The 9,653-nt window shown below is 44.4% G+C and overlaps 1 long non-coding RNA gene across 1 annotated transcript; it reads right to left on the bottom strand.

The window, feature by feature from the left end:
* Window positions 1-314: 314 nt before the first annotated feature.
* On the bottom strand, window positions 315-8,299 carry LOC110198159 (uncharacterized). Its single transcript, XR_002321680.2, has 2 exons — window positions 7,583-8,299; window positions 315-6,475 (listed from the first exon to the last, which is right to left on the bottom strand). It is a non-coding gene; the product is annotated as an uncharacterized LOC110198159 (long non-coding RNA).
* Between the last annotated feature and the right edge of the window lie 1,354 nt (window positions 8,300-9,653).

Below are 9,653 nucleotides of genomic sequence, written 5' to 3'. Positions count from 1 at the left end.
CATCCTCAGGGCCTAGGTCTCAAAGGCTTCCTAATACCCATTTTCATGATCATTATAATCTTTTAAAGGGTCATGTAAACTATGTCTAGCTGGGTCAGGACTGGGCCTGCCCCGTGCTTACCAGCTCATGTCTTTAAATAAGTGAGAACTTCCTAATAATGAAAACTGTCCTGAAGCAGGATGGGCTGTCTCAGGAGGTAGTGAGTTCCTGTCACTGGAGGTCTCCAGGCAGAAGCTAGATGAGCACTAATTGGGGCTGCTGCAGTTAGAGTTCTCCTTACATTCATTCAACAAATATTTATTCAATCAGATAGTCAGTCAACAAACATTTATTAAGTCTCAGGTACTAAGTAAAGCACCTAGAATACAAAGAAGTGCAAAAAATAGTCCCTGCCCTTAAGGAGCTTACAGTCTAATAAGGAAGTCAGCAAGTTCACACCTAGGTACAAATAAGATATAGATGGGACAAACTGGAGATAATGGACAGAGGGAAGGTGCTAGAATTAAGGGGCATTGGGAACAGCTTCCATAGAAGGTGAGATTTTGGCTGAGACCCAAGGGAAGTCAAGAGGAGATGAGGAGAGAAAGAATTCCAAGCAATTCCCAACAGAGTTGGGAGATGGAGTGTCTTGCTGGAGAAATAGCAGAGACCAGAGTCACTGGATCGTAGAATGATCATAGGTGGTATATAAGATTAAGAAGACTGGAAAGGGAGGAAGGAGCCAAGTCATGAAAGACTTTAAAAGTCCGTCCTCCAGTTAATAGGAGCCAATGGGGTTTATTAAATAGGAGGGTGACATGGTTAGGCTTTCACTTTGGGAAGATCACTTTGGTGGCTGAATGGATGATGGCCTGGAGTGGAGAGAGATGTAGGGCAGACAACCGCTCCAGCAGCTATTGCAGTAATCATGGCATAAAGTGGTGAGGGTCTACACCAGAGTGGGGGGAGTGTCAGAGGAGAGAGAAATATTGCAAAGGTGAAATCAACAGGCCTTCCTTGGCAGAAGATGACAATAGGGAGGTAGATGAGGCTGAGCCGCTGAGGATAAGCCTGGGTTCCTGGGTTAGGAGCCTTGATAACTGGGAGGATGATGGTGTCTTTGACAATAATAAAGTTAAGAAGAGGGGAGGGTTTAGGGGGAAAGATAATGAAGTAATTTTTGGACATGTTGAGTTTAAGATGTTTACTGGACATCCAGTTTGAAATGTCTGATAGACAATTGGAGATATGTCAGAAGAGAGATTAGTGCTGGATAAGTAGATCTGAGAATCATGAGCAGAGAAATGATAATTGAATCCATGGAACTGATGAGATCACCAATGAAGCAGGACGAGGAGAGAAAAGGGCCCAGAACAGAGCCTTGGTGGACAAACATGGTTGGGTGGTATGACCTGGATGGAAGGAGACTGAGGTAGGAAGAGAACCAGGAGAAGGGAGGTGTCCTGAAAACCTAGAGAAAACAAAGAATCCTAGCTGTGGGACCCTGGGCAGGTCACTTAACCCCAACTGCCTCACTGAAAAAAAAAAGAGAGAGAGAGAGAATCAAGGGGGAGAGGGTGAACAACAGTGTCAAAGGCTACAGAGAGGTCAAGGAGAAAGAATTGGGCAAAGGCCATTAGATTTGGCAACAAAGAGGTCATTGGTAACTTTGGAGAGAGCAATTTCAATTAAATGATGATGTGAAGCCAGACTAGAGTCAAGAAGAGAATGAAAGGAAAGGAAATGAAGGCGTCTATTGCAGACAGACTTCTCATGGAGGTTAGCCATGAAAGGGAGGCGAAACATAGAATGATCATGATGATAATAATAAAATAGCTAACATTTACGTAGTACTATGAGTCAGGCACTGTGCTGAGTGCCTTACAAATATTATCTCATTTGAGACACACAGTGACTCTGGGAGGTAGGTGCTATTATTCCTATTTTACAAATGGGGAAACTGAGGCCAACAGAGGTTAAGTGACTTGCTCAGGGTGACACAGCTAGGAAGCATCTGAAGCCACATTTGAATTCAGGTCTATCCTGATTCCAAGACAAGTACTCTACCCACTGTACCATCCAGCTACTAGGTTGTATGGCTAAATAATCCTAAGTGAGTTTAAGAGCTTAAAAAAAAAAACAAGTGAGGGTTTTTAAGGGACAGCTAAAACATGAATGTGTTTGTAGGCACTAAGGACAAGGCTAGCAGACAGGGAAAAATTGAAGATAAGTGAGAGAGTAGGGCTGGATAAAGGGGGGCAATTAGCTAGAGAGGATGGGAAGGAGTGGGATCCCTTGAGCAGGTGGAGGGGTTAGACTTTGCAAGGAGAAAGGCCACCTTATTATGTGAGACAAAGATGAAGTAGCAGAAGGCTTCTGGGTGCTGTGAGGAGAGGAGAGGAGAAGAGGGAGCTCTCCAAAAATGACCTGAATTTTATCAGTAAAATACAGATCAATCTATCAGCTGGGGATGGGGGGAGCCATGGGAGATTTGAGGAAAGATGAAAAGGTTTGGAAGAGCCATTGCAATGAATGAGATAGTGAATCAATTAGGGAGGATTGCCTTGCTGCAGCAAGAGCCCAATAATTAAAAATTAAATAACGTAAATTTGTAGTGGTCCCAGTAAGCACAGATTCATGATTTATTCCAGCTTTATTCAGTGGCATGTGAAGAGGAGTGGAGGCCAAGCTGAGAGGTCCACATAGTCCAATCTCTCTTATTTTTTTGGGGGGGGGTGAGGCAGTTGGGGTTACGTGACTTGTCCAGAGTCACATAGCTAGTGAGTGTTATGTGTCTGAGGCTGGATTTGAACTCAGGTCCTCCTGACTCCAGGGTTGGTGCTCTGTCCACTGTGCCACCTAGCTGCCCCTCCCTCCTCATTTTTTTAAAATAAAATTTTATTGATCTGTTTTTATTTCCTTATGCAACCTTATCTCTTGCCTTTTCCTTCCCAACTATATATCCCAGTTTATCTCTTCCTTTTCCCCTCCCAAATTCTTCTCTTGAAATAAAGAATAACAATCAGAGGGAGGGGGTCTTGTCACTGGACTCTGAAGATTCTGGAGGAGAGAGTGAAGCTGATGACTTTATGCAGCTCTGCCTCACTTAAACCCAATTCACTTCCAAGTCAAGACAACCCCTTTGGATGTCATTGGTTCCCTTTGAGAACGAAGGACAAACACTAATTTGGTTAGATGCTGTGCTCCACACCCACCAGCTCCCTTCTTAACAAAGAAGTCAGGACAGCACCTTCTCCCAGCTCTTTTCTGGAGCCCAGTTTGGTCATTGAAAATTTCATAACATTGTTTCAATTCCACTTACACTGTCATGGTCACTTTGTATATTGTTTTCCGGGTTCTGCTTATTTCATTCTATATCAGTTCAGGGAAGCCTTCCCAGGCTTCTCTGTATTCATCATTTCTTCCTAGACAGAAATATTCCATTATGTTCATGTGTTCAATTTGCTTAGTGATTCTATTAAGTTTGTGTGTTCAATGCGTTTGTGATTCCCCAACTGATGATTTTTAAAAAGCTGCTATAAATATTTGGTCAATATGGGGCCTTTCTTTTTATCAGTGACCTCCTTGGGATATGTGCCTAACAGTGGAATCTCTGGGTCAAAGAATAGGGATTTCTCAGTTACTCTCTTTGCTTAATTCCAGATTGCTTTAAAGAATAGTTGGGGGGAACAAAAAAGAATAGCTGGAGAGGCAACTAGGTGGTGCAGTGGATAGAGTACCACCAATGGATAGAGTCAGGAGGACCTGAGTTCAAATGTGACCTCAGACACTTACTAGCTGTGTGACCCTGGGCATGTCACTTAACTTCAATTGCCTGAAAAAAATAGCTGGATGAATTTGCAGCTGTGCTAACAAAATGCCTGTCTTTCCACAGCTCTGCCAACATTGACTACTCCCTTCTTTTCCCATCCCTGCCAATTTACTGTATGTGAAGCAAAACCTCAGGGGTGTTTTGATTTTAATTTCTCTCACCACTAGTAATTTGGAGCAATCATATGGGTGGTAATAGTTGGCGATTCTTCTTTTGTGAACTGTTTATTGTCCTTTGATAAATGACCTATTAGTAACCCTTTTCCTTTTAAGGAAGAGAAAACCGAGGCACAGTGCTGGGTCCAGAGTCAGGCAGACTCATCTTCGTGAGTTCAAATCCAGCCTCAGACACTTACTAGCTGTGTGACCTTTAAGTCACTTAACCTTGTTTGCCTCAGTTTCCTCATCTGTAAAAATGAGCTGGGGAAGGAAATGGCAAACCACTCCAGTATCTCTGCCAATAAAACCCTAGATGGGGTCATGGAGAGTCAGACATAACTGGAAAATGACTTAAGAGATCGATAATCAATCAATTAATAAATATTTATTAACCACCTTCTGTGTGCCAGGCACTATGCTAAGAGCTGGGGATACAAAAAGAGACAAAAGACAATCCCTGGCCTCAGAGAGCTTACAGTCTAATGTGGAAGACAACATTCAAACAAAAATCTACACACAAACTATATGCAGGATAAATAGGAAATAATCAGTAGAGGGAAGGCCCTGGGATTAAGAGGGCTTCCTGGAGAAGGCGGGATTTTAGTTGGAACTTAAAGGAAGCCAGGGAGGTCAGTAGGTAGAGCTGAAAGAGAGGTGACTTGCTCAAGGTCAAAAGTAGAAAGTGGTCAAATTGGAACTCACATTTGGAGAGTGGGGTAGGGTGGAGTTTTTCTCTGGGCTGTAGCTCTTTCCTGACCTGTCTAGGCTGTGAAGGGTAGGGTGACCCCATCCCCAGGTTCAGAGACAGACACCCAGTAGGAAGGTCCTGCTATTTCCTTGGGGGTTGTGCTAGACCAGGGGTGGGGAATCTGAGGCCTTCAGTCAAAGGGCCACACTTGAGGACCTAGAGGGCCTCGAGGCCACCGGTTCCCCACCCTTGTGCTAGACCACAGGTCCTTACACTCTGTGCTGAACTGAACCCCACACCCAGGGTCAGCCCAGGCCAGGTTTTATAGCTGAGTAATAAACACTTGAGGACTTGGGCTTATAATGGAAATACTTGCTAGTCCATTAAGACTGGATGCTGCAGGACACAGCAATGATTGACTCAGAAAGCTGAAAATCAGTGAAGTATTTCTGGGTAGCCGTGCTGGCCTTCTCCAAACCAACCCCAAGAGGAATCAAGCACCCCTGCTCCCTCGAGCCCAGAATGGCCAGCAGTCTCAACTCTCCAAACCCCACCGTGGGCCTCTTAAGTGATAATCTTTCACCTTCACACTGTCCAGGACCAGAGAGCGGAAAATACCCACACGCTTAGTCTCATTCAGACCACATCAGAATACACGTTCAGTTCTGGGCTCCAAATTTGAGGAAGGACGTAAATAAATTGCACCGTGCCCAAGATGATGAAGAGTATGGAGATTACATTTTATGAGAATTAGCTGAAGGAGCTGGGAATGCTTACCCAGGAGAAGAGAAGGCTGCTGGGGAGAAAAGTGGAGACATGATAGCTATTTTCAGGTATTATCAGGGATGTCACATAGGAGAAGGATTAGCCTTGCTCTGCTCCGCCTCAGAGGGTAGAGTGAGGCACATTCAGCAGAAGTTATAGAAAGATCCATTTCAGCTTGGTGTAAGGCAGTGCTGTCAAACTCAGATGGAAACGGGCCAGTGAGGTACACACAGATTCCCATGGGATGCATATTGACTTTGTTGTTTGCTGAGTTGTTTTCAGTCCTGTCCAACACTTCGTGACCTCATTTGAAGTTTTCCCGGCAGAGATAATGGAGTGGTTTGCTATTTCTTTCTCTAGCTCATTTTACATATGAGGAAATTGAGGCAGAGTCAAGTGACTTGCCCAGGGTCACACAGCTAGGAAGTGTCCAAGGCTGGATTTGGACTCAGGTCCTCCTGATTCAAGGGCACCCCCATCTACTTCACCACCTAACTGCCCCCATATTGACTTGGAAAACCACATATCAGTATTATCTACATTCTATTGTATTTTTGTCTTGTTAAATATTTCCCAATTACAATTTTAATCACCTGGCAGTTGGAAGTATTGTTAATTAAGGTTAATTAGTTGTTAATTAAGGTTAAATATTTCCCAATTACAGTTAACTTTTGTGGCATTTGACTGGTATGGTATAAGCAATAGCGTCATTATAGTTAAAGCTGTTACCAAAGTACAACGAGCTGTCTTGGGAAGTCACTGGAAGCCTTCAAGTAGAGGCTGAGGACCACTTGGTGAAGAGGTTGCAGGAGAGGATTTCTGTTCAGTGCTAGGGCAGACTAGATGGCCTCAGGGGGTCCCTTGCAATTCTGAGAGTCCGTGGTTCTGAGGCCCTCCCTGGCCACTCATTCAGAATGCTAGCCTGATCTTCAGCAAGGCTGCCATTGGACAGAGAACAAGATTGGGGTGGCTGGATGGCTGAAATTGAGACACTTCTCAGTTCCATGTGTTCCAAGGAAACTCTGTGGTTTGTCCTAAATTTATGTGCTGAACTAAAAAAAAAAGGTGACCTTAGTTACTTTCTGCCAGGGTCCCGAGATTTCTGATGTACCTGAGAAGAGCTTAAAAAATGTTGAGAAAAAAAAAAGTTCAGATGTAATTGTCTGATGGTAACCACAACCCACCCTCTGCTGGGGTCTCAGGCAACTCTCAGCACAGGTCTATCCACACAACTCCCTAAGAGAAACCCACAGCAGACAGATCATAGATTTAGAACTGAAAAAGATCATTTGCTCCCACCTTCTCATTTTATAGATGATCAATTGGGGTCCCAAAAGATTAAGGGAATTACCCAAGGTCACACAGATCATACATAACAGCTCCAGGATTCACACGGAGGGCCTCTACTTTTTTTCCCCATTCCACACTTTTGCCCTAAGGAAAGGAGGCTCAGACATAAAGCTATTCAGGAACACTACCTCTACAGAGCCACACAAAGAGTTGTACCTCTTCATTCTCTCTCCTTGCAATATACACAGCTAGGCGCTGCAGCTACCCAGATACCAGCCCAGAGCTCCAGCTTTTCCACGAATTTACAGGCTATCTGTTCAGATGGCTATTAGCAGCAGGTACTGTCTTCCTGCCCCCCTCACCCCCCACAGCCCAGTTGCCCTGACTCTCAGATTTTGGTAATATTTTTATCGACATCTTATTACTTTATGAATTTTTGTTTGGATAGAATGGACACTTCTCAACCAGTCCCAACCAATCCTCAACCCACCAATCCAATCATCCCTTCAAATAGCCCTGCCCTGCCCACAAAGTAAATTCCCCTGAAAACAGTTATCAGGTATAAGTTATCAGTTAAGCAATGCCACCTAACTACGGGAATGTGACTGATGGTCCACAACTCTTTCTATTAGCACTTAAAATGTCTTTTTCTGTTGTCTTTCAGTATCATCTTTATTTATATTGCTGTAGTCAGATTTTTCCTTTGCTAAACCTCATCTTCTGAATTTTATCATCTCTACTATTCTTTTAAAAAGGGCCTATAACTTCATTTGTGAGGGGGAGGGAAAGGAGGAGAATTTCTAGTATGGAAACTCCCTTCATCAATACAGATCAGCAAATTGATCTGTAATTTAGTGTTAGAGATTTACCTGGGAGACTTTGAGGTTGTGACTTGCCCAGGATCACATGGCTGATGTGTATTAGGGAGGCAGCCTGAAGTCTTCCTGACTCCAACGTCTTCATCCATTATTCCAGGCTGTCTTTCTTCTTTCATTTAAACGTGATATTTTGAAGAGACGTTCATTCTTTAAATTGATTTTATTACCTTTGGAATGCCACTCCTCCCTCCTTCTCCAGGGAGACATAGTGCTGATCTGATAATGCAAGTCAGTGAGAAAATGGGATTTGATATACAGAAATTTGATTTACAGAAAATATCTCACAGAGGAAAACAGTCTGGTCCATGGAAAGAACACTAGACTGAGTCAGAGGACTTGGGTTTGAATCCTACTTATGATCTAGGGCAAGTCCCTTCCCCTCCCAGGGCTCAGTTTCCTCATCTGTAAAATGGGAGGGAAGTGGATGGACTAGATGGTGGTTCTGTAACATTCCTGCTCTTTAAAGAGGCAGTGTGGCATAATGGATAGTGTTGTCTTTTGGGTCAGGAAGAACTGGGTTCAAATTCCTCTTCCTTTGCTTAATAGCTGTATGATTCTGGGCCAACTCATTTCAACTCTCTGAGCCTCAGTTTCCTCATCTGTAAAATAAAACCCCTCATCTGTGATAATACTTCATGATGGGGCAGCTAGGTGGCACAGTGGATAGAGCACCGGCCCTGGGTTCCAGAGGACCTGAGTTCAACTCTGGCCTCAGACACATAACACTTACTAGCTGTGTGACCCTGGGCAAGTCACTTAACCCCATTGCCTAGCAAAAAAAAACCCCAACAAAAACCAAAAAAAAAAACTTCATGGGCTTGTTTGGATCAAAAGAGTTGCTATGTAAAATGTTTTGTAAATTTGAAAAGGCTATACTAATATTCGTGATTATGAATATCAAAGGAAGCCCACTTGTAGTTATAAAACAATTATCTGGGTCTTGAAGAGAGGCTTCTCCCTTGAACTGCTGGGCTTGGTGGCTCCCTGAGGCCATAGGTTTCCTTTGGGGCTCTCCAGGCTAATCCCCAGCTGGGGTCCATCCAGAACCATCAGGCTGGCTAAGAGTTGCCTGACCTCTGCTGACAGCAAGGTCACCATAAGGGTCCAGCCTTTCACTGCTAAGGGTTAGGCACGAGCAGCCCCTCTAGATACAGAAGGGAGGGGAGCACCTGAAGACCCAGGATGCATCAGGACCTTGATTTTGGGGTACTCCCAGCTGTGTGTGTGTGTGTGTGTGTGTGTGTGTGTGTGTGTGTGTGTGGACTGAGGGAGGTGGAACGTGCTTGAACTGACCCGAGGCTCACATGTACATGAGGGTGTTACCGTGGCCCAGAGAGGGACTTGTTCCCAGACCTCTTTCAATGTTTCTCTTCTGAATGTACAATGTCCCCCCACCCCCACTCAGGCCTCAAAACCACCGCTGACTACTGCTGCTATGCCCTGGTCTGCTGCTGAGAAGGGAGCTTGGAGTGGTATAGAGGGACCTCCCTCTGACATGTGTGGACCAAGTTACCCTGGATAAGTACCATCTCTCAAAGGCCCAAGTAACTCCCTAGGGTTATAAATTGCAGACCAGATGCTGGTCTAATACCTGCCAGGTAGAAGGAGTCTCTGCTGCTCCCTTCACCCGGAAAACACAGCTCCAAACCAAAATAATAATGATAATAACAATAATAATGATAAGCAGTCAGGTTCCCCACCCCTGGATCACATTAAGGTTTGCGTAGTTTTCAGGCTACATTATTTCCTTTGAACCTCACAATAAACCTTGGGAAGTGGGGAGGGCAGGAAGGGAATGAATGGACCTGTGCCTTTCTTTCTCAGTGTGGGGATCTCCAGAAGGGAAACCTCCCTCCCTCTAAGCAGAATGGCTCCTCCTCTGAAAGTTATAGTCTTAGAAAGCTGCCTGGGGTCCTAAGGCTTTAAGTGACTTGGCCAGGGTCTAACAGCAAGCCTGAGCAAAGGGTTTCCTGGTGCTATTATCCGCATTTTACAGGCCAGGCAATTCAAGCTCAGAGAATGCAAAAGGGCTTTGTTGAGGGGTGTAACACTGTTAGTAAGC

This window comes from Phascolarctos cinereus, unplaced genomic scaffold (assembly GCF_003287225.1).
Source record: "Phascolarctos cinereus isolate Bilbo 61053 unplaced genomic scaffold, phaCin_HiC Scaffold_726;HRSCAF=1367, whole genome shotgun sequence".
NCBI lineage: Eukaryota > Metazoa > Chordata > Mammalia > Diprotodontia > Phascolarctidae > Phascolarctos > Phascolarctos cinereus.
The sequence above is the reverse complement of the archived record's forward strand: the minus strand, read 5'-3'. Positions and strand labels throughout refer to the sequence as shown.